The sequence below is a fragment of the Rattus norvegicus genome, chromosome 6 (assembly GCF_036323735.1).
Source record: "Rattus norvegicus strain BN/NHsdMcwi chromosome 6, GRCr8, whole genome shotgun sequence".
Classification (NCBI taxonomy): Eukaryota; Metazoa; Chordata; class Mammalia; order Rodentia; family Muridae; genus Rattus; species Rattus norvegicus.
This window is the reverse complement of record NC_086024.1, coordinates 68,297,869-68,321,708: the sequence shown is the minus strand read 5'-3', so window position 1 is coordinate 68,321,708 and position 23,840 is coordinate 68,297,869. Positions and strand designations below refer to the sequence as shown.

The following is a 23,840-nucleotide window of genomic DNA, read 5'->3' as shown; positions in this document are numbered from 1 at the left end:
GTCAAAGACGAAAAGGAAGAATGGGGAATGGAGAGAAGAAAAGGAAGGTGAAGATGAAGAAGATGAAAGAAGAAAAGAGAATGAGGGGCAAGCAGAGAACAAGAAAAACTACCATACAGAAACAGTAATAAATACTCCTTGTTTTCTTCTCCCAGAGCCATCTGATGTATGAATTTTGTAAGTAATGCCAGTCTATGTCAGCCACAGTTCTCTCTCCATCATGCTTAACTGTGTAACTTCGACAAGTTATCTAACCCTTCTCTACTTCAGCCACTGTATCTGTAAACTAGAGACTAACATAGCATTTATCAAAGATGCTGTATGCAAAGCACTTGGAGTAAAGCCAGCACTATATTATTAAATGTGATGACTTTGCTCCTACATGAAACAGTTTATGGAGGCTCTGCAATGAAGTCTATGTCTACTGCATAAAGTTTAAGAATACTGCTGAGTATCCTACCACACACATGAGAGTCTTTTTAAATAAAATACTATTCACTCCAAATTTCAGGATGGTCAAGACTTGAAAATTCTATACTAAAGCATGATAGGAAAATGTTGTTATTAACAACAGAAATAGCAATGATATTGGTAAACTTGGACACAACACTTATAATGTACCAGATACTATTCTCATTACTATATGTGAGCCAATTGTAATCTTTACAAAACAAATAAATGAACAAACAAAACTATGAGGTAGGTCCTATTTTCTGTCTCTGTCTTATAAAAACATGAGGAATATAAAATTATGGATTCATTATCTGTTTCTACTGATGGTAATTGGAGCCCATCAGTTAGGTTACACTAAATCTTTATGGAAAATTGTTCTCACTGGGAGATATGTTTTAATTGTAAGAAGCTTATGCAAATTTTGAACCATCCTTCTTCCTCCCTCTGCCTACTCTTACTCAGTTCACATTTTAAGAATGCCAAAATTTCCTGATGTTTTTGTTTTAATCAGATATTTAAATCCAATCATTTCCCTTCCTTTCCCTTTTTTGAGCTCCTCCCTGATCATTAAAGGTTACTTTGCAGGGATTACAGCAAAAAACTGATATGAAAAGATAAGAGATTTGAACATTTATCCTAAAGCTTAAGTTGGATTTCTTGTACTTTGATGTATAAGCTTCTTTCTGAATTTTCTCCAAACATCTTGAGCAGTGCTGTGAAAACACGTCCTCGGCCAAAGGTCTTCAAGGTGGTGACAGAATGCCGTATGTCTCAACTCCTTTGCAGATCTTAGGACTAAGAAGCCTTCTTTCTTGGATTAATGCAATTGTTCAAAAACGTAGCAGCTATTTCTAGTTTTAAAAATCTTATTTTACTTAGAAATAATATTCTCCTGGGACCATATTGTAAGGTGGGGATTTTATGAAGAAGTAGTTACTAGCAGAAACTGAGGTAAATATATTCAAATGTCAGTTCATAAGAGCTGTTACAATATAAATAGTTCAAAACATCCAGCCAGATCCTTAATCTTCCAGGCAATAATGCCTCCTACTTCTCAGGTAATACAAGTAAAAACCATAAGAAAATGCAAAGATGCCTATGTAAAAACAAGATCACAAAAGCCATACAATTTTTATATTTGCTGATCTTTAGTTTTTCCGTAATGAACTAATGTTTGCATTGATGAAATATAACCCTTTAGGGGTTGATTAAACATGCCTCATCAAGAAAGCAAGAAATATCAAACTGTGATGCTGCACCCCTTTAATCTAGCACTCAGGAAGCAGAGGCCTCTGAGTATAAGGCCAGCCTGATCTACAGAGCATGTTCCAGGACAGAAAAAAACCTGGCTTGAGGGGGGAAAAGGCAGGGACTCAAAATTTAATGCAATCAAATTGACTGGCAACAGGTACAGGTGGCTTAGATTTAGGGAAATGATTGGAACAAACCTTTGGGACACAGCCCCATTCAAGAGATGCCACAGAGAAGTTTCTGTGTTCAGGATCTCCTCTGACCTTATACTATAACGACAAAGTCAAAAATCACAAAGGTTTAAAAATAGCCTTATTAACTCAAACAAAAAAAAGAAAAAAACCCACATAACACTCATGCAAGCTGTGGAGGAAATGGCAAGATATCACAAGCCAAGTCTAGCACCCTTAAACTGTCTTTCAGCCCCAAAGTCCCTCTAACCATAGCAAGCCTTACCTAACTCTTAACACCCACATCTAATGTTCATTAAATGTACTATGGAACTCTCCCTTGGAATCCCACAAGAAAATTAAAGATTAGGTACATAATCTTAGAAACACAGTCCTGTAACCATGGCCCTACCATATACATTTTCATGCATGCATGATTGGTGTTTGGCCTCTCTAGATGCCCAGTAATGTAAGTAGAAGGTGGATGTGTCCTGGTGAATGCAGAACCATAGGAAATTTAAATATACCTTTATTCTGAAGCAGTTCCTACGTACAGTTTTGTTTTATAGATTATGTTACAAGATGGTTTTCATAAACAGTTAAGTTACAGCTGTGGGATAATGTTGAGATGTATGTATCAGCAGTGAATTGGTCAGGGAATGGTAACCTGTATTCATACTCACAATTTATACCAGACTAATACTGTATCTGCAGAGCTACTCCCAAGTGTCTCATTCCTACACTGAGCTGTGGAATAAAATGGGCTGTAAGAAATAATTACTTTTCTATCATTTTCTTGATATAAGATTAGGAATAGCCTAATCACTAATTAACAGGAAGAATATTTCATTAGAGAAATACCAATTCTCCCAAAGGTGGGCAGAAAGAGTCCTGCACATATAAGCTTATGAAAAGCCAATGTTGAGAAGTTCCTCTTGGACTTTCTGTCCAAGTCTTCCTTTCACAGAAGCTCAAGACCTCAAGGTCAAGTGAGAGATAGAGTTGAGGCCCCTGCACAGCCCAGTGTTACTGCCATTTTTTGCCAGCTTCAAATGGACCAAAGTCAAGTACGGAAATGCAGCTCAGCATTCCAGGGTCTGAATTAGGAGGAGCAAAATAGTAGCAATTAGGTAGGGGACAATAAGGCAACCAGGAGCCACTTTTGCCACATTTCCTGTGTTCTTTCTAGGGTTTTCGATGTTTTGTTTTGTTTTTGTTTTGTAATGTTTGCCAGATATTTTTGCCACTACAAAATCTTGTGTTCTGCATCTCAGAAGTTTGGGAAAGGGAGGATGTAGGAGAAAGGTTGGAGAGAGTAAGGCTGATGTGAAAGTCGAGTGAATAGATTTTAAGTCTAATGGGCTTTGGGAAGTATTTGCAAATCCTGAGCTAGACACTGGCCGGGTTGTCATGGAAACCAGCAGTGCTGAGACCTAGCAACAAGACCCAGTGAGGAAGGTTCTCCTTGAAGTTCTGGGGAAATCTTTGGGCTTGTAATCAGACTCTACTGCTACACAGCAAATGTATGAAAACATCTCAAGAGTTAAAAGCATTCCTTCCTTTGTTGTCCTGCTGTTTTGGAAAATCCATATATCGTGTTCTTGGCTCCTCCTCTCTCTTATCTGCTGCAGAACAGGAGCAGAGGAGAGAAAGGCAAGGGCATCAGTACAGAACGCATTTGGCAAGGTTCTATCGATTTCCACTTCCTGCTTCATCAAATTACAGCAAAAAAATCCTGTTTTCCACAAACGGTGCTCATGGGGTATCAATTGTCAAAATATGTTTGCTGAAAAGCCCTTTCCACAAAGGCTATCTTGTCAAGGAAGTAATTTTTAGTGTGTGAGAACTTTGTAATACTGTTTGACTTTTAGAAATATTATTTTCTGTCTCAATTTAATGAAATTTGTGTGGAAGAGTTTGTTTATTTGTGCATGCGTGCATGGCATAGTTTTTATATATGTGATATGTTGTATATACAAATTCTTTTTTTTTTGTCTTTGTGGTACTTGACGGCAAACCAAAGGTGTCATGAATGCAATGTGTGTGAGTTTCAGCTCCGAGCTACATCCCCAGCCCAATATAATTTTTTCACTTAAATTTCATTTTCTTCTAAATCTTTGTTTGTAGTGTTTACCATTTATTTGCAGTTAGTATAAAGCATTTCCTCTGCTTTTGGAAAATTTCACATGACAACGCTTTATAAGATATATATAGTTTTTTGTTGATAAGGGAGAAAATATTACACTATCACTGTATCAGGTCTATATATGATTCCTCCTTAGTATCTTCTCCCAAGATATTCAAAACATGGTTATAATGCTTTTAAAGAAATAAATACACCTCAGTATACTAGTAAAGAGCTAAAACTTTAAAGAAAGCACTGCAGAAAGGAAGAGACCTATGTATGGCCATGGATAACAATGTACTCTGGTGGGCAGAAAGCTTCCCTTGGGGAGATGACATCTGAGACTTGGTACCCAGACTGCTTGTTTTATGCATTTATTCTCTTATGTCAGATAAATGAGACTGTGTCTCTACCCAGAGACTGAACCATGTCCACACTTTATATATAAGCTACACCTATAAAGAGAGAGGATAAGCAGAGAAACTTACCTCCTGAACTGACTGAAGTGAATTACTTTTTATTTTCAACTTGGACCAACACATGCCTCTCATTCTCAGCCTCACTTAGATTGTGATAACTTTGTTCCTAGGTTCATTATTATGACTGTCTAATTTTCCAAAGCCACTTCTTATTTGCCATTGGACAGGTCCTACACCACTAAGCTAGATCAGGGCTTTAGATTTATAATCACTTTTTACCCATAAGGTATTTATGTAACACTGTATGCATGACAAAAACATTTTGCATACTGATGACATGAATGATTTTTATTTAAGAAATTAAATCTCAGCTGAAGATTTGACAGCTCAGAATGTAGAGCATCTTAACAGTTTTCAGAGTTGATCAATACTTTGATTTCATAATCAATCATTAATGTTGAGAATACTACTTCGTGTGTGTGTGTGTGCGTGTGTGTGCGCGTGTGTATGCACACGTGTGCATGCACACACAGAAATTAAGCTTAGGGCCATTTCAGAAATAGTTGGGAAGTCTGAGTCCCAAGCCAAATTTCATTTCACTTTTTAAAATAAAATTCTATTTAGCAACTCTCTTTTTAAACTTAAACATTCTGATACCATCTAAAGAAGGACTAATATGATGCATGCTGAGGAATAAAGGTAGGTCAATATTAAAGTCTTTGTTTTTAACAGTTAAAATGTTACATCCTATAAGAGTACAAAACTGAACACTCCATATAAAGATGGTAATTCCTAGAACAATAGTCTTGAATCTTAGTGGAGGTGTTTCAACCAACTGCATTGAAGAAACTCAGTACAAAGTACACATATTGGATGTTCAGAGCCAAGGCCACAATCAGATCCTATGGTGCTACATGCATGAGAACTGCTACATACCAGAAACATGTCAGATTAACGGTTTAACTTTGACTTCGGTTTTGGTCACAGTGTATTCTGGAAACTTTGACTGCTGTCAAGTTCTCTATGGCCCTATCTTCAGTTATGGGCCCTTATATGTAAAAGCCTTAGTTTTCTCTTTTGTACACATTGTACTCAGCCTCTTTTCCTGGTGAACATCCTGATTTCAGTCCCTCATCTGTTTAAATCCTTTGCCTTCTGGTAGTGGTGGTCCCTTCTGAAATACCTTCCTGTTATAGGGGAAGAAAGGGCAATTATACACATTTCTAGCAAACAGAGTACTAAGTGTGAGGTGGAATTTACCCTTGAGTTATGAGATTTGATAGACAAAATACTACAATCTCAGCAGCTAGCAAACCCTGCCACATGATTTCAGTATCATTTCTCCAGACTCCTGGCAGTATAGCTGTGATTTCAGTGGGGCAGGAGCCTGTATTAATGGGCCGATGGAGTAGGCATTTAAAAAAGCCAGTGGCAAATGGGACGGCAGCTCCTGATCCCTGGATTTCAATGTCAACAATGAATTCTGGTATCAGTTGTCAGAGTCCTCAGGCCATTACAGGTAATCTAGAAATTATCAACTCCGAGAAAAAAAAAAAACAAAAAACACAGAGCCCTTCCCCTACACCTCCCAATGGTCTGGGAAGGAAGCATTAAAATTGCTATATTAAATAAATTGTGGAGTGAAATACATAGGTTTGGGTTTCCTAACCTGATTTCTGACTAATAGTAACCATGAGGTCAGATTCTATAAGGAGAGGTCAGAGATAATACAGCCTAAAACCTCGGCAAATGAGACCTTAATCTAAGACAGGATGAAGAAATCAAGAATGAAATCCTCTTGTGATCCAGGATGGCCAGGCCCATGGTGTGATCTCCCCCATCACAAGTACAAGATATATTCTGACCTTGGATGGGAACCTATTCTATTTTTGCCACCCAAACTCCATAAGCACTACAGTGATTCTTGGACTACACAGAGTCAGTGGATTGACTTGGGATGATGTATTCTGCTCTGAGACACATGCTTGAAATGCAAATACTTAAATGGCTACTATGCCAAATAGACAGGGTATGTACTCATCCCATCAGCCTTAGATCAGACTTAGAGAAGCAGTTGCTGCCACTCCCTTGGCTGTTACGTTCATATCAGAGTTGTTAACCTCTGCATCTGGGCTATCCAGGCTTCTACCTCCCACTAGGGAAGCCCTTCAGGTTTCAGGAACTGAAGAAGAGGAAGCAGGAATGAGTACCATAACATGTCAGGCACTAATGTAGCCTATGTCATCAGCAATAACTAATCAGATGAATGCCATCACTTCCATTCCTTTAGAGATTACATCATACAGAGATTATAGTAGAATGAGGTGAAGATTGCCTCATTATCAAGAGGCACAGTCAGAACCGGAATCCGGGCTATGGTAAGCTGAAATGTCTGCAAAAAACCATGGTGGAATCAATTTCCATTCAAACTCTGCTTCCTGAACTTCAGTGGGATATAGAAATATTTTTCTGGGGGTTGGGGATTTAGCTCAGCGGTAGAGCGCTTGCCCAGCAAGCGCAAGGCCCTGGGTTCGGTCCCCAACTCCGAAAAAAAAGAAAAAGAAAAAAAAAAGAAATATTTTTCTGAAGTTTCGAATTTTGGAGATGGTCACTGTGCTAAATGCGCAGTAAGTTTCCAAACTAATTTTTAGTCTGTGGTATCCTCAGTCTTTCCCACCACGATTTAGTGGTCCCTGGATATCTAACAACCTTATGGTTTTCTGCCCCTTGTTTAGGGACACTGCTGGGTTAGGGTTGGCTCTTGCTAGGCTCAGTTGGCATCGTCTTCCTCCCATGTGGCAGGGAGTTCCTTCTGCCTGGGTCAATGTTCGTGTCCTGCTTCTACACTAGTATTGGAGGGAAGGAGCTACCCAGATGGAATTTAAAGAGTGTAGAACACAAAGTAACTTAATTGTGTGTGGGAGAGCACATTTGTAGGTAATGGGGAAAAGAACATTATAATGAGAACAGTTCTAGATATAATGAAATGCCCCCATCGCTGCTATTTGTGGGCATCTCTTTTATGTGTATTAGGCTTGTTTTGCTGTATTCTATTATTTTCCTGCTGAGGAGACCGATTTCTCTCCCACATCAGCATGACCCTTTCCTCAGAGACCAAGTAAAATTCTGATTTCCATTATCTTAGAAGCATCAGCTTTTTAGTTGGGAAAATGAAAGCTACAGAGGGAGAGGAAACTCTTGATAGGTTCTGCTGTCTCTCTAGGCTTCCAGGCTCCCAGGGTGCATATGCTCATATGCACAAGCTCCTAGGCCCTCAGGCTTCCATGTTGGGTGTACTCAGATGGAGATGAATGAAAAAAATCAAAACTAAATGTTGAATGAAATAATTAATTGATCAGTCAAATAATTAATCAAACAATTAATGAATTAATTGAAAGGAACATGAGTACTACTAGATATAGTGGAAGAGAAATAACTGGGAGACTCCAGTGTGTCTTAGCAAGCTGAGCTAGGTCATGCAAGGAAAGAGAGGGTAGAGAGGGAATCAAGGTGTAGCAGCTGGGGGCCTAAAATACAAAAGGGAGAGTAAGCAAAATGTCTGGATTATATAGGAAAGAACACCTTGTAGGTAAGGACTGAGGAATGCCGGGAGAACCTGGAGGCCAGTACCACTTTGATATTCTAAATAAACATTTCGGCAATTTGTTTCAGGTTTGAAACTTAACAGGAGACCTCACAGAGGTGTCTAGGCCCAGGCTCCAAGGCACCCAGGCTTCCAGGCTTCCAGGCTCTCAGGCTCCCAGGCTCCCAGGCTCCCAGGCTCCCAGAATCCTGGGATACCAGGCTCCCAGACTATATTGGACAGATGCCACCTATAGAATCCTACCATGGGTTAGAGATGCTCGTATTCTTCAAGTCCTACAAGTAAGAGGTTTCCTGAAACTCAATTATGTTTATTCATGTTTCGTGTGCTCATTGCCTCTTTTTAGAGACTTATTTTTATTTTTGTGTGTGTGTGTGTGTGTGTGTGTGTGCACATTATTTCACATGTGTGTGAGTATCTGTGGAGGCTACAAATATCCCTGTGAATGGGTGTTAAACGTATTTCTGTCTCACAGATTATAAAAAGAGCCACTCTAGGGTGAAGTAGCCAAAGAAAGGTGGCTAAAACTGGTCAAAGAACAGCTTAGTCTTTCTGATCCTAGAAACATTACTAATTCTATACATCACTGAACTGGTCTCAGCTTTCTGAATATGTGGCCAGTATGTTACTTGGAACTATACAGAAGGGCAACATGAAAGGACAAGAAATAGCTAATGCAGTCTACAGCATCAGGTAAAGTCCAAGAGACAAGATGTACAAGGTATGCTCCATTGTAAACCATTACTATTGAAAGCTTACATTTTTTATTAGCAATGATATGTTATTTTTCTCATATGAATATTATATGGCTTGGGACTAGAAAAGAAGCCATTATTGAAAAACATTCCACATGAAGTTTACGATACGTATGATCTTTATAATCTTTTTCTTCAGAGTCTTATGGTTTATTTCTGGTGCTGTGGTACAACACCAGGTTTCTCCCCAGTTCGCAGTGGAGAAGGGATACTTCAAAGGGCTTCAAGGCAATAAGGAATTAAATGAATGGCCAATGTCATTCAAAATACTCAGTTATTATATTTCTGGAAGAACCTTGGATGCTGAATGAGTATTTACTAAATGATGCCTGTACAAAAAGAAAACTAAGGAAGCAAGGATGCACTTGTAGGGTACTTCACGCCAACACTGAAGAATTTTTTTACAGCACCCAATATGATCCACTAATTTATTTCTTTATTGTTCAAATCTTGTTCAAATTTGACCAAAGCCACAGAGTGTACCAGGCATGGGGTGCATAAGTGAAGGCATCAGCCCTCACAGTTTTTCAAGACTCTCTCATTTAAACATGCTATTGGCTTTCACCAAAAGCTAGAAAATAACTATAAATGGTAAGGAAGAACCAAATGAGAGGGGAAAAAACTAAAAAAAAATAATAAAGCAACAATAACAACAACAAACAGCCAAGAATGATCACAAAAGCCAATTCAGTTGGTCATTCCAAGGGGAATAAGGATGCTGGGCTTTTCAAGCATTTGGTACTGACCTTGCATTGAACTTTCATCTGGCAGTTCTGGCTGCAAGACAGAGGATAAGCAAATGACAATGATTTGGTTTTATGGCTTAAAAGTCAATAGTACAGGCCCAGCTTTGTTTACAATGTGTTTCTATGCACTTGCACATGTGACTTTAATTGAACCAGATTTAAAGTCAAGCAGGTGCATGAGACAAAATGAGATTCTACCTTTTGGACAGTGTCCTTTAAGAGTTTCCATGAAAGATAAGTACAGTCCCCTACTAGCTGAGCTGTACCAACAGTTGGGTCTTTGAGTTGCACACTGAGATGTAAGAGGCAAGAACTCTGAGGCCACTCATCGTTGGCATTTCAGGTTCAGTACCCTTCAGTTTTGCATGGAGCATGTGAAGCTGTAGCCGAGGCTGCAGTGAGAGGTCTTTGTGACGAGGAGCTGACACCAACCAACACTTGTCATGGCCAGAGGGCTTGCATTCCTTTGTGTTTAGAACAGGAATCCATTTCCAAGTGTAGGAAGCTGAGGCTAGAGATGATACTCCATGAAAACAAATGTTTAGATTAGGGTCTGAAAGGTTGAAACAGGAGGATATTGCTCACTAAAGTAAATTTCCAGATGAGGAGTAAATATCACAGAGAAAAAAAAACTGACAAACATAAATTTTATTTGAGAAAAATGACCCTTCTAGATTGTTAGTCAAATCTGCAAATGCCTATTACGGCTACAGTTTTCCAACCAGCCCGTTTACCTTTATTTTTTTTTTTTTAACCTAAACAGCAGATGGTCTCTGAAGCAGGTCAAAAAAGGGAGATTTAACTCACTGTATGCGTTCAGTTTTCACTGGCTCATTAGACCAAATCCCGTGGTCTCAGCTACAACCCTTTAGAAGATGCAACACAGAGTGGTAATGCTACCGTAGTTATCAACTTCATCCCTTCCCCACTACTCTTCCCTTGGTCCCTGACAGGCTGAACAGAGGAAGGTAATGATCAAAAAGCCACCTGTTCCCCAGAGCAGTTAATGCAAATAAACCCTGGGCCATTGTGATGTTATTGGCACATAAACCAAGAAATAGATGCTGCATTCATCCCCTCCTGAACTGGAAACGTGCCCTAATTAAAGCAGACACAACAGCTCTGCAGATGCAGCCAGACCGTAAATGAAGGGGCTGCCTGCCTGCATCTTTAGCATCCCAGTCCTTGTGAAGTTGACAGGGATAATATAAACTCATCAGCAGCTCAGTGTTCTCCAGTCTAAAAAACTAGGGTTCTGCTTATCTAACCTTTAAGGTTAGCATGCAAAGCAGAGGAATTTTAGAAAAAAAGAGAAGTAACTCTTTCAAGAATAAGGTGCCTAAATGATCTAATTGAGGGGCTGGAGAGGCAGCTTGGTGGTTAAGACCACATGCTGTTCTAGAGACCCTGTTCTGTTTCCAGTACCAACGTCAGGCAGTTCACAACTTCCTCTAATTCCAGCTTCAAGGGCATTTGATAACTCTGACCACTACAGGCAATGCAGTTCTGAGTATCTATCCACACACATACACATCATGAAAAAGATAATAAATCTTCCAGCCAGCTAACTGAAAGACCTGATTACTCCACATTCTTAAGGATGCCCATCTATTAACTCTTATCACAGAGCACGGTCTTAAGGTTATCCTAGCACCAGACACAACCTCACAGTGATGTACAGAGGAAGGTCAGGACAGGGAGTTCCAAGAAGCATTATCTTCTGTACTTGAACAGAACACTTTCTCTGCACATCACCACCATCTGTCCTAGTTTGCCTTATGATGCCAGAACAAATCTAGTCTCTCCTGTGTGACATCAGCAAAGATTATGCAAATATGGTAAGTCAGTGAAAAACAAAAGACTTTGAAGGTCTTTGATGCATCAAGACGAAACTTGTTCTCTCTGAGATCTCCCAGAGAGTCCTAACACTTACAACTTAAGTTTTCTTTGCATATGTACTTCTGTGCAGGAAAGGAGGAAATTCATATGTGAAAATGTTGTTTTTATTATAGGTATTGTGTGTGTGTGTGTGTGTGTGTGTGTGTGTGTTTGCGTGTGTGTATAAAATGCTCAGATAGCAAAAAAAAAAAAAAAATAGAAAAGAAAACCATATACCAAAGTAACTTTGGTCTAGGATTAATCATAAATGAAGGTGGTTAAATAGAGGCCCTTCAATTTGTTCGGTAAAAAATGGAAGAAAATAATGATGAGTATTTATATTTTCAAATGAAATAGGGCATTTTTTCAAAATAACTTCAAAGACTGTGAAGAAAATGCATACATTTAGTTATATACAAATCCAAAACTTTTATATAATAAAATATTCACAAATAAAATTAAAAAGCTAATGAGGAAGCAGATAAATATTTCTGGCACACAATTTAAAAAGATCAAGAAACTTAGTGTATTTTTAAAACCCGGTTAGTAAAAAATGAATATTTTAATATGGAATAAATATATATACAAAAATAAGCAATTTATTACAGATAAAGTATAAATGACTTATAAATGCACAAAAGGAATTCCATTTATCTTTATGTAACTAGTGAAATGAAAATAGAGTAACCTTATATTACTGTTCCTAATGCTCTTAAAGAATTTTTTTAATTGCCAGTTACCATGGCAACAACGATTCAAGAAAAAGGCCATCACTACACTACTAGTGTATGCGAATGGCCCGATCTTTTGAAAAAATAGTTGCTAAAATAAATTAATAAGGTGGAAAGAACTGTGTTTTATCACCTAGTAATTCACATCTATCCTGATTACTTGCAGCATGTACATGGTGCTTGGGATCCATATCTCATTGGTAGACAGTTTGCCCTTGGTTCAACCCCAGTACTGTTAAAAATAATTACAATTTGAAAATAATTAGTGATATTTATCTAAAACTATGCTTACTAAAACAACAGTCACATCAGAGAGAAAAAATTTCACTGCATTTCATTATCAAAGTAGTCACATGTGGTGTATCAAATGAAGGCTCTACCCTGTTATTGTGTAAAATATTTTACTGCAAACTGCATTTGGATATTATTAATCTGCACGAGCTAGTCATAAAATGCAAGTTTGGAATTTATGTATGAAACATTTAAGATACATAATGTGTAAGGGCTGAAGAGATGGCTCAGTACTTTAAAGCATACACTGCTCTTGCACAGTCTTTAAGTTTAGTGCCCCACACGTATCCAGTAACTCACAACTGCCTATACTCCAGGACATCAAACCCTCTGGCCTCTCCTGGCAACTGGACTCCTGTGTACATATTCATACACACATACATAGAAACATACATACACATAACTATAAAAGTATTTAAAAATAAAATATATATGCTATATGGACTATATTGTTTATATTTATATGTCATATAACTTATTAAATTTTAAATATGTAAAATAAATAAATATAAAAGTATAAAATATGCAATGTATATTTTATATGTTTATATAGAGATATACAGAGACTATTATCTCAAGATTGTTCTGTAAATAAATAAAAGATCTCACAATAATCTCTGTAGTGGTGTCTTAGTCAGTGTTCTATTGCTATGAAGCGGCACCATGAACAAAGCAATTATTATAAAGAAAGCATGTAATTGAGGCTTACTTACGGTTTCACAGGTTTAGTCCATTTTCCTCCTAGTGGGAACGAAGTGACACAGTGGCAGACATGGTAGCTGTTAGTTCTACAACCAGATCTGCAGACAACAGGGAGAGAAAGATAATAGGAATGTCTTTGACTTTTAAAACCCCACAGTCTACTCCTAGTGTAACACTTCCTCCTACAAATGCACACCTACTTTAATAAGACCACATCTCCTTGTCCTTATAAATAGTACTACTCCCTATACATTCAAATATATGAGCCTATGGGGGTCATTTTTATTCAAACCACTGCAAGTGGTTATCCCGAAAGCATAAAACATGATAAATTTTAGTTTTTAATTTGTATTTTGTATTTATTAAATTTTTTACATGAACAATTTGATCTTAAAATATAAAATAGAGGAATTGGAGATATGGCTCAGATAGAAACATGCTTGCTTCCTTCACATGAGGGCATGGTTTGGAACTAGCACCTACAGTCTAAGCACTGGGAATGCAGACACGAGTATCTCTAGGCACACTGGCCAATCAGTGTGCATGAATTGGTAAACTCCAAGGACTCTAGCTAGAAATAAGAGTTCAAGGACTATACAACACACACACACACACACACACACACACACACACACACACACACACACCACCCCATACACACACCAAAACTAAAGAAAGCAAAATTGAAATATAGTTGCAAAAGGATCTAAGCAAACAAGTATAAGATTAGTGGCTATTCAAATTCAGCATATGCAAAAAGTCATTGCATGGTAAAGAAGTCTATAAAAGAGGATAAGGTGAACAGAAACAAAAAGATAAAACAGTAGATTTCATCCAGAGCTTTAATACAGGTACCATAACGTGTCCTTTCAAAAAGGGAACTGGGGACTCCAGTAGACAGAGTGTGAAATGGAATCCTGACGCTACAGAGGGAGTTCTGAGACTGACTTTTTCAATGCTCTGAGGTCAGACATTCACTCACTTTAGGTCTCATGCCTTCTTTTGAACATAAGTGTATTATAGGAACATGGAGACTGTTTGATAAATAAAGCATATCAAATGTGAAGTCTGAATTTTATGTCCCCAGCAGCCATGTAAGTCCCAAAGTTTAGGAGGCAGAGAAGTGATCCCTGGGAAAACTTAAGCTAGAATAGCCAAATTTAGCAAACTGCAAGTTCATCAAGAGAACCCCCACCTCACCTCAACAGATAAAGTAGTGAGGCCCACAGGCATGCATACAGACCACAGACAGACAGACAGACAGACAGACAGACAGACACACACACACACACACACACACACACACACACACACACACACACACACACATTCTTGTAAGGCACTTTTCCTTCTACAGTTCCCCAGCAGAAGCCTAACTGGGTATTAAAAACTGAGGCAGAGGGACTATTTGAAAAGGGAAAACCTGTTCTTTTCAGTGAAATAATACTAGTTTACCAAACACACACCAAGGCAGGCCTCATGCTCAGAAGTTAACATGCTAACAAATTAAAGTCCATGTTTTGTTCCATTTCTTGTTCTTATTCTTATTCTTCTTGTTCTTCTTGTTCTTGTTCTCCTCCTCCTCCTCCTTTCATCTTTCTTCTTCTTCTTCTTCTTCTTCTTCTTCTTCTTCTTCTTCTTCTTCTTCTTCTTCTTCTTCTTCTTCTTCTTCTTCTTCTTCTTCTCTTCTTCTTCTTCTTCTTCTTCTTCTTCTTCTTCTTCTTCCTTCTTCCTTTCTCTTCCTCCTCCTCCTTCTCCTTCTCTTTCTCCTCCTTCTTCTTCTCCTTCTCCTTCTTGTTCTCCTTCTATTGCTCCTCTTCTCCTCCTCCTGCCCCATTTCCTACTCTTCTTCCCCTTCTTCTCATCATCATTGTCTTCTTCATGGTTTTAGAGGAAAAAGAACACACGAAGTTGGGTGTGTAGGAATCAAGGAGGGATTGAGAAGAAATATGGAACTGGAAAAAAATAAGATGAAAAATATATTGTGTGAAATTCTCTAAGGATAAAAAAACACACGCAAGAACTTGGAGGCGTCATAGATAGAAAATATACTCTTTTCAAAGTTTAATTCTATTCTCAGTGGAGAAGTGAATGGCATATCTCCTAGGCTCCTACAAGCCCTTGGGAAGAGAGAAATATCTCCAGGGCTCCATGGGCTTCTTTCTGCTATGTTTAGACAATTAACCTTCCAGGAAATATAAAGTATACCTTACAACTTAAAGCACAAGTCAGACATTTTCTTAAAGGGGTAGAGGTTGTATTTGATGAATATTATTTTTAAAATATTCTTGTTTTGAGATTTTATTTATGCATGTGAGTATCTTGCTTGATTATATGGTGCGTACTATGTGCATCCAAAGAGGCCAGACGCTCCAGATCCCCTGGAACTGGAGCTGCGTGCTGTCATGTGGGTACTAGAAACTGAACCTGTATCATCTTCACCAGTGAGAATTTTCTCCAGTCCCTTAAAATATTATTTAAAGACTTAAATATCCAATAACACTTTACAAAAGCAGGTTTTAAATTATGTCTTACTCATAGTTTTCTGATCCCTTATTTTAAAAGTTGCCATCTCTAGGATATATTTCTAACTTAATAGAGTTGAAAATTCTCACATAAAAAAGTAAGGTTCTCACAATGGAACTTCGGATATCAGTAATTATCAAGAGAATAATAAGACATTTCTATTAACCATAAATGCATTTTATAAATGCCGCCAATGTACAAATGAAGGCACTGACCTAAATTGGCCTTTGTTAACTTTACTGTCGAGCAGAATACTGTGTGTGTAGGAAGACATCTAACACTTTATTAACATCACTTAGAGAGTGTAGGGCTTTCATGAGAAAAAGCTTTTACTTTTCATAGGACTTGAGATTTGGACCATAAAATCTTTAATATTACATACACATTTTATAGCATAGAAGACTTCTTGGATAACCATTTAGCATGTTTTACAAAATCAAAATGTAAAATCATTTGCCTCTGTTAAAGGGAACACATCACATTCAGGCAGCAAACAAATGCATTGCTTAGCTTAGCCTCCATGTCTCTGGGACCAAGTGCTTTCCTGACTCTTCATAAAATACAGAAGTCAAGCAGAGGGATTTCTGGATTCTTTTAGAAAATATCAATTAGCATTTCTGAAGCTTAAGTGCAGACTCTAAAACTGAATGGAGAATTGCTTGACTCCAGAGCTTGTCCAGAAGTGTAGCGGCTATAACCTTAATGGTCAAGTTGAAGCAATCAAGACCATCTCTGGGCATGTAGGTGAGACACTCACTAATTTAGGTAAATTTGGTGAGAAAGATCCATTCTAACTCTGGGAAGTATTATTTCATTTGTCCTGGACTCAATGAAAAGAAGAAAGTCATCTGAGCACCTACATTCATTTCTCTCTAGGAAGAGCAGTCATTGCTCTTAACCACTAAGCCATCTCTCTAGCCCTTTCTCTCTGTTTCACGACTTTGGATTCAACATGACCAGCTACTTCAAGAGCCTCGTGCTTTGGCTTCTCTGTCATGGTGGAAAGAACACTCAAACTGTGAGCCAGCCCAAACAAGCCTTTCTTCCCTTAAATGGCTTTGGTCAGAGTATTGTGACACATCAATGAGAAAATAACCAATAAAGGAGAACAAGGATTTAGTAGCAGTAACTAGTGAAATGGATGTAAAGGAATGAAACATTCTAGAACTGGGCTTAGCCTGTAGTCTACATTCATAGCAAGGGGCCTCATTCCTTTGAACACATTGTCTTAGTCTGCTTTGTACTATACTGCCAGCTTCCTCAGTTGGATATACACTTTCCTTCATATAGGATATAACAGTATGTAGCAGGCTTTAGTCAAGATCTCTTTGCCTAAACAAAACAATTACATAGAATTACAGGCATATGCATAAGGTGCTAATCCTTCGAATAATGCTTTATGAACTCATCACTTAAAAGGAAGACTGCAAACTAGTTGTTGTTAAAATTGTCCTAAAATAATTTCTGAACTGCTACACTTATACCAAGAATAAGAAGGGAGAGTTGCAAGTAGCCATAGGGTGCCTGAAATTGGGTCACTGCTGGAACTATCTTTACTATTGGTGGGTTAAAGATGAAGCAGACCCCTAATTGCAGCTTCAACTTCTGTATGTCGATGTCAGCACTACTCAGGGATAAATTTCTAAAATGATAATACTTTGATTTAGTATTAGACTTTTACCATTCACTGCACTTTGCCACCTATTATTTTCTTTTAGCCTCACAAAGAGCCTAAGAGGGAGAGCAATTTTACAGATGAGCAAATAGCAGCACAGTAGGTTAAGTGACCAGCAGAGGGTCACGGAATGATTTTAATAGCAGAGCTGGGATTCCACACAGGCACCAGACTCCCAGTCTTGCACTTATTTTCTGAGACTTGAGTCTCCACTTTCCAAGCTCTCAGGATGCCACTGCTCAAAGAACTGGTGCCAGGACAGTACTGTTCTACGACTAGGGACGATCTGATACCTGCCTAGAAAAAGAAGGATAAAGCAGGGAAGACAGAGGCTTAGCCTAGATGGAAATATTCAGTAGGAGGTAACTATGTCTGGACAATCATAGTGATATAAAAGCATAAAAGTGGTTTTCCATATGCCTTCAGAATTTCATAGTCTGGTTTAGATTACAAGAGCATTGAGATTCTTGAACTCCATATACTTGACAGTTTGCTAAGAAGTTGTGTTCACTAACCTTGTCTCTATAGATGCATGAAGTTTGTTACCTCATTGTTACTTTTGAAAGACCGGAGCCAAAAATTCTCATTAATGAGCCCATGTTGCCACATAAAATGAATTCTTTGAGGATACAAAAGAGAAAGAGTGCAGAATTCTCTCTTGGGTCACATACCATGACAGGAAGGTGATAAAAACTACAGACCTAATTTCCAGAATGAAAGAAATACTGAATTATGCACATAACCTGGACACAGTTTTATTTATATTGGAAGTAAAACTGGGAATTTGCATATGCTTCTACTAGGTCCTTATGGGAAATAATTTAGCTTTCATTGAAAAATGATATCACTTTATACAACAGCTACATACAATGTGTATTCACTAATAACTTAGTGGCAGAAATGACTTGTCAAAAAGAAAAAGTATAAATGGACTAAGTCCTTGAATACTGTCCCAAAGTTCTGTCCCCATGTTCATATATCTAAGTTATAGGTGAAAACAGCAACATTGTCCCAAAAAATGATGTGACCTCATCAAATATGAATCAATTTATTCTTAAATTGATAACTAACCTTTCCTATTATTTAAAATATTGTTCTATTAGTCTCTAGAGCATTTAAAAAAACCTCATACCAATTATCCTGCAACAAAGATATAATTGAAATACTGACCATGAATATAGATAGGTATCTCCATTGAAATCATAGGTACTTAACCAGGGACTGAAGTATTTTTCAGGGTTAAAAGCCAGTGTTAACAGATAACAATTATAATATTGTAGGTGGGAGGCTTGCTGTGGGAGTGTATGGGAGGTCTTGGGCAGGAACCCACCCATATCTAGGGAGGTGTGGCCAAGACATAGAAGTAGAAGGCAGTTGTGGTCAGATTCTGCCTACACTGCACAGGCAGAGACCGCATTTGTGTATGAAAGATGGCAGGTAAAAGGGAAAAGTCAAGGGTATGTCTTGACTTTGGTCAAGCTTTAGTCTGAGTATAGGAAGGCTAAAGCTGGCATTAACAGAGATGAGAACATAAATGTATCGAGAAATAATTTTTGCACGTTAACTTTTCTTTATTTATTTGATAACTAAATTATAATATTTAATAAATAATTGATAAACCTTATAAGACTTCTGAGAAGAGTTCTGCTCTAAATATAAACATTTGAAGATTGTGGTATACAAAAAGGATAGTGAATTCAGACAGAGAACAGCAAAGACTTAGCCTAAGGTATTCGGATATTAAGCAGTTAACCCTTTAGTAGGCTTCTCCTTGCCACAGGAATCTGTCCTAGAAGACAGCAAGGAGAAACAGGCAAGTATCAGTTTCTGTTCTCCGGCCACTAGGAGACATGTATCTCCTGTATCGATAACAGCTTATCTCGTCTGGATTCCATGTTGCTAAAACAAAAAGTGAGTGTTTTTGTGATGTCTTGTATATCACTAGATGAAGTCTAGGGCAAGAAGTGAGAGACATAGGCCAGACTAAGACATTGTCATATGAGGCCTGTGCAAATTAGAATGCATGTAGAACAAGCTGCATCCCTTCAAGAAGCCTGGAAGAAAACAGGCTAAGAAGGTAGGTCTAAGTTACTTTTCTCTTGATATAATAAAATACTGTAACCAAGACAACTTATCAAAGAAAACATTTAATTTGGCTTCTAGTTTTGGAGGTTAGAATCCATGATGGTACACTGAAGAAACAGCTGACAGCTTGTATCTCTGTCTACCACCAAGAAGAAGAGAGATACAGTGAAAGTATTAGAAATCTTATGAAACTTCAAGCCTTTCCGAAATGAAGCAGTTCCTCCGTCATGGCCCCTCCCCTTAATGCTTCTCAGCTGGGGACTGAGTCTTCAAATGGGTGTGCCTGTGGGGGCCATTCTGGTTCAAGCCACCACAGAAGATAGATGAAAGCTTATGGGGCATGCCATCTACAGTATTATGCCCTGGCTAGATCCTTGTATCAGATGATCTATAGCTCTATCCCCATGAATTGTGATCTGCTGAAATGCAAGGGTATTTTTATGACTAAAATGTTATTGTTTTAGACACATAACGTCTTTACTATTTGTTAAATTAAAATGAACTGATATGGCGTGAAAAGCAAAGTGAATTCAGGTGCTATGTGCTGCTGATAGGCTTATATGTGAACTATCATCTGGGCTTTATTTCCTCCTCTGGTGATTTAAAAGTAGAAAATTGATGTAAAATCTTGAAATGCTTTATTTCCTTTGGATCTGTGCTTTAAAAAATAAACACCAATGACAGAAGCAGAAAAATTCACATTTTGTACAAAAAGCAATGACTGAAAAAAATAAAGCCTTAATTGCTTCCCAAGCTACAATTCTTAAATTTGTGGGAATTAGTTGTAGGAGAGGCTCAATCAGGCCTCTGGGCTCCTCTGAGCTTCATTACAGCCTCGGGCTGCTTGGGAAAACTTTAAGCAAAAGAACAGAAACCTCCTCCATGCTCATGAGTCTCCAATGTGTGATAGGATCAATCCACTCTGTCCCCTGTGTTCACTGAGCTGTTCCCATGCTTTTCTTTTCTCCTTGGTTAGGCAGGATCCCATTAGTCTGGATGCAGTGAAGGATCACACTTACCTGAGCTTGATCTATTCGATAATTCCCCACATGAGAATGTTTCTTGATTTTCTTCTCAATGCCTTTGTGAACTAAAGGCAAAGATAACATGAAGATAGTGAAAAAAAAGTCAATCTTTTAAACAGACTACTGTTGATGAGCAAATTCCTTCTCCACCAATTAATATTCAAAAGCCCACTGCTTTGTATTATTTTTTTACTTTTCCAAAGCATGTTTTTATGAAAAACGAATCTTATAGGAAATAAGATTTAGCACTCTCAAATATCCATCATAATTATCTTCATTAAAGGCATCAAATTCATATAGTCTAACCAACAATGGCAAGAGGTTAGAGGGTAAAACTAGAGAGACCATAGGGAGTTAAAGATCCCCACCCCCACCCCATTGCCGCCAAAAAAATCTCCAAAACTGTGCTAGTTAACTTTAGGAGTACCTGGTGGTGGAGCTCTGCTCAATCCCTGAAACCACAGTGCTTTCAGAAGGTGCTTTTGGCTTCCACTTCAACCCAGGGAAGAATCAAGCAGGCAGACAGGAACCGGATGTAGATCTCTCCTGAGAGACACAGCCAGAATACAGCAAATACATAGGCGAATGCCAGCAGCAAACCACAGAACTGAGAATGGAACCCTCATTGAAGGAATCAGAGAAAGAACTGGAAGAGCTTGAAGGGGCTTGAGACCCCATATGAACAACAATGCCAACCAACCAGAGATTCCAGGGACTAAGCCACTACCCAAAGACTATACGTGGACTGACCCTGGGCTCCAACCTCATAGGTAGCAATGAATAGTAAGAGCACCAGTGGAAGGGGAAGTTCTTGATCCTGCCAAGACTGAACCCCCAGTGAACGTGATTGTTGGGGGGAGGGTGGTAATGGGGGGAGGAAGGGGAGGGGAACACCTATAGAGAAGGGGAGGGGGAGGGGTAAGGGGGATGTTGGCCCGGAAACCAGGAAAGGGAATAACAATTGAAATGTAATAAGAAGTACCTAAGTTAACAAAGATGAAAAAAAAGTAAAAAAAAAAAAAAAAGAAAGAAAAGAAAAGGAATGCGAACACACAAAGAAAGGAGGCCCTCCACAGGCAGAAGTCTCTCCTAGCTGCATCAATTGTCCTCCCTAGATTTCCTCTCCCTCAAGAAAATACTCAAGTTTTCTGTTCCTATCACCTTTCTCTAAAGTAAATTAACTATTTTCTAGGTTTACTGCCTTTTTTAAAAAAAATAAAACACAGCATACATACGAGTTGCTTCAGTATAAGAAACCCTTGCCTTTGCTTGGCTGTAGCCTCCTTTTCTTTTGTAAAGAACTTTCCCCTCTTCTGTCATTCTTTGTTCTCAGGGTCTTTTCTTTGTTTCTTCTGCTTTCTTGCATAAAGATGTCACACAAGAGAGTGTTTGACCTTTGCTCTAAATTTAATCCACCACCACCTCAGTTACTCTCCCATGAGAACTTTCATCCCAAGTCTCACTTTGAACTGGAGAATACTTTAAATGCATTTCAGAAATCCTCACCGCCTTCCGTTTAATCAAAGCATAGTTCCCACTAACCTTACACAGAAAGGAAGTTACAACATTGTGTCTCAGTACCCACCATACTGAGAGGACTGGAAACACACGAAGAGCGAGCCATGTAAGAGGCATGGCCAAGAGCATGTGAAACCCTGTTCCGTAAGGACTGTGGTGGAAGCCAAGTCCTTTTCCCCGGCAGTCTGTAAATATTGGAGAGAAATACTTAACCATTATCCTCTAAAATGAGCAAAGACTTCCTAAATATATAGAGCATGCTTTTCCAGAACAAAGAACATGTGTAAAACAAAGAAAGAGACGCTGGTATCTTCCATCTCATGTGATGACTCAGAAGGTGCAGAGTGGAATATTCCATACTCAGGTGCAGACTGTGAGCCCTCAGAGGCAGCAGGGGGACGCAAGCCTGGGGACCGCATGACTATTTCTGTTTTTAAGAGGATTCTAATGGAGGCAATTGGAACGGTTAAGCACAGTTTGAAAAGACTTGATTCTGATATGCCAGTGTTGGAGACAGTAAACAAACAGCAAAACTATGAGGGAGGGAGGTAAAAGCCTAAAGAGTCAGGAGCAAGGGGACTAGAGGACAGTTTCCCCCCACGGCTCATCTAGATCTAAAGCAGCCTGAGAAAGTCGCCTAAAACTGCTCAGACAGACAGAGATGGCTGTGGGTCACTAAGTACATTTATACCTGAGGCAGAAATAAGTCTCTTCATCTTGCTTTAATACATTTTACAGTCTAGATTGTAAAGTTTTCCTTTACTGTTTTAGGTACTCTGCATATATCTGTTTTCTGGATCTCAGAAAACAGCTGGCTGTATTTTAGCCAGAAAATATTTTTACTTCCTGTACAGTGCTGGTTTATAGAGCAACCATTACTGATAACAGATGCTCCCCAAACATTCTAAGGTACTTTATGTTCCTATTCTACCCCAAGATTTTTAAATGGCTGTTAAAACATTTTATATAGTTTTTATCCTCAATATGTTTTCTTCCTAACATTATTACTTATTTTCTCCCAATGTATAATAAAAAAATTAACAAGTCCTGTTATTGTTTATTCTCCATCTGTTAAGGATGATATAAAATTTCAGATATGCTTATAAAATAACAACTGAACATGCCAAATATAATCTATGATATACTAAACATTATGTTCATTGTATATGTTTTATGTAGCACTTCTGTAAAAACGTGCAGTATTATAGCATGAGACAACCGGCTTAAACTATTGTAATTCTCTCAGATACTGCAGTGGCAAAGAAACTGAACTGGGTATCATACACATGCACAGTAGAAAGCATTGCGACATTTTCTACACTTAAAGATCAAACTGTTCTTATTAGGAACATCAAAACCAGTGTTAAAAAGCATGTCATATTCATGCATAAAGATTGAAAGTAAAGGAACTGAACATATGAAACAGCAGCAATATTGTGTATTTTTTTTCCTTTGCCTTTTGAAGTATTTTTATTTTGCTTCATTGCTTTTATTTCATCACATTACCCTTCTTTCCAATCATTCTTACTGGCTAAAATAAGCTAATAGATTAAGCATTCTTAAATATTAAGTCATCTCTCCAGCTCCAGTTTCATAATTTTTTTAGTGATAGCATGTAACTACTATTATTATATAAGTTAAAGTTTATAATAATTATATCTTAATTTTAAATATAGAAGTTTTGATTAATAAACATTATATAAGGCAACATGGTGGCACATGCCTATAGAGCTTGCTCTTCAGGAGAAAAAGAGGAAGAGAAAGGTGATGGTCATAATCATGGGTTCAAGACCAATTGGAGTTAAAAATATGAGACTTTGTGTAACAAAACAAAACATATTGTTGGGATAATCTTTTTATATGCACTATGTACAGGTTGGCTTTGT

General features: G+C 38.1%; 1 long non-coding RNA gene across 1 annotated transcript; it reads right to left on the bottom strand.

Moving 5' to 3' along the window:
• Positions 1 to 13,014: 13,014 nt before the first annotated feature.
• On the bottom strand, positions 13,015 to 22,415 carry LOC102555435 (uncharacterized). Its single transcript, XR_354790.5, has 4 exons — positions 20,864 to 22,415; positions 20,431 to 20,501; positions 14,592 to 15,080; positions 13,015 to 13,223 (listed from the first exon to the last, which is right to left on the bottom strand). It is a non-coding gene; the product is annotated as an uncharacterized LOC102555435 (long non-coding RNA).
• Between the last annotated feature and the right edge of the window lie 1,425 nt (positions 22,416 to 23,840).